This window comes from Tachyglossus aculeatus, chromosome 26 (genome assembly GCF_015852505.1).
Source record: "Tachyglossus aculeatus isolate mTacAcu1 chromosome 26, mTacAcu1.pri, whole genome shotgun sequence".
NCBI classification, from domain to species: domain Eukaryota; kingdom Metazoa; phylum Chordata; class Mammalia; order Monotremata; family Tachyglossidae; genus Tachyglossus; species Tachyglossus aculeatus.
In genome coordinates, this window is record NC_052091.1 from 1,714,119 (window position 1) to 1,715,544 (window position 1,426).

Sequence of the window (1,426 nt, forward strand, 5' to 3'; positions counted from 1 at the left end):
TACTACTAATAATATAATAATGATGGCATTTATTAAGCGCTTACTATGTGCAACGCACTGTACTAAGCGCTGTACAAGCGCTTAGTACAGTGCTCTGCACATAGTAAGCGCTCAATAAATACGATTGATTGATTGATTGATTGATTGGGGAGGTTACGAGGTGATCAGGTTGTCCCATGGTGGGGGCCCACAATCTTAATCCCCATTTTACAGATGAGGGACCTGAGGCCCAGAGAAGCGAAGTGAGTTGCCCAAAGTCACACAGCTGACAATTGGTGGAGCCAGGATTTGAACCCATGACCTCTGACTCCAAAGCCCAAGCTCCTTCCACTGAGCCACGCTGCTTCTCTTAATAATTAATTTAATTATTATTAATGCAATAATTTAATAATAATAATGGCATTTGTTAAGAGCTTACTATGTGCGAAGCACTGTTCTAAGCACTGGGGGGGGATACAAAGTGATCAGGTTGTCCCCCGTGGGGGCTCACAGTCTTCATTCCCATTTTATAGATGAGGTAACTGAGGCTCAGAGAAGTTAAGTGACTTGCCCAAAGTCACACAGCTGTCAAGTGGAGGAGCCAGGATTAGAACCATGACCTATGACTCCCAAACCCGGGCTCTTTCCACTGAGCCAGTCTGCTTCTCACGCTGCTTGAAGGGGGGAAGGTGCAGATCCCCCGCTCCTCGGCTGGGAATCAGGTCCACCCCACCCTGCAAGTTGATTTTTTGGGAGGCGTGACTTCTTGCTGAACCTTAGAGGTGAGAAAAGAGGGAGAAATCTGGACGGACCTGATAGGAACTTACTAAGTAGCACCTCCGCCCCGGACCTGACGATGTAAGGGACCCCAAGGGGCGACGATCCACTTAGAAACAACGGCCGGGGAGCCCTGTGAAGAGGTGGCGCCGGTTCACCGCCCTTCCGTGTCCTTTTCCCTGCCAGGTCAAGGACCCCAAGCCACTCTGTCGACCACTGGCCCACGTCCTACTTCTGACATGGAACACCCTCCCTCCTCAAATCCGACAATCACTCTCCCCTCCTTCAAAGCCCTACTGAAAACACACCTCCTCCAAGATGCCTTCCCAGACTAAGCCCCACTTTCTCTCAGTTCCCACTCCCTTTCGCGTCACTCTGAATCGCTCCCTTTGCTCTCCCCCCACGCCCCACAGCACTTATGTATACGTGTATATATCTATAATTCTATTTATATTGATGTCTATTTACTTGTATTGATGTCTGTCTCCTCCCCTCTACACTGTGAGCCCACTGTGGGCAGGGACTGTCTCTACTGCTAGCATTGTACTTTCCAAGTGCTTAGTACACTGCTCTGCACACAGTAAGCGCTCAATAAATACAATTGAATGAATGAATGAACCCCCTGAATTTCCCGCCCCCATCTCCAAGGAAGAGGGACAGAGGCGGCGGC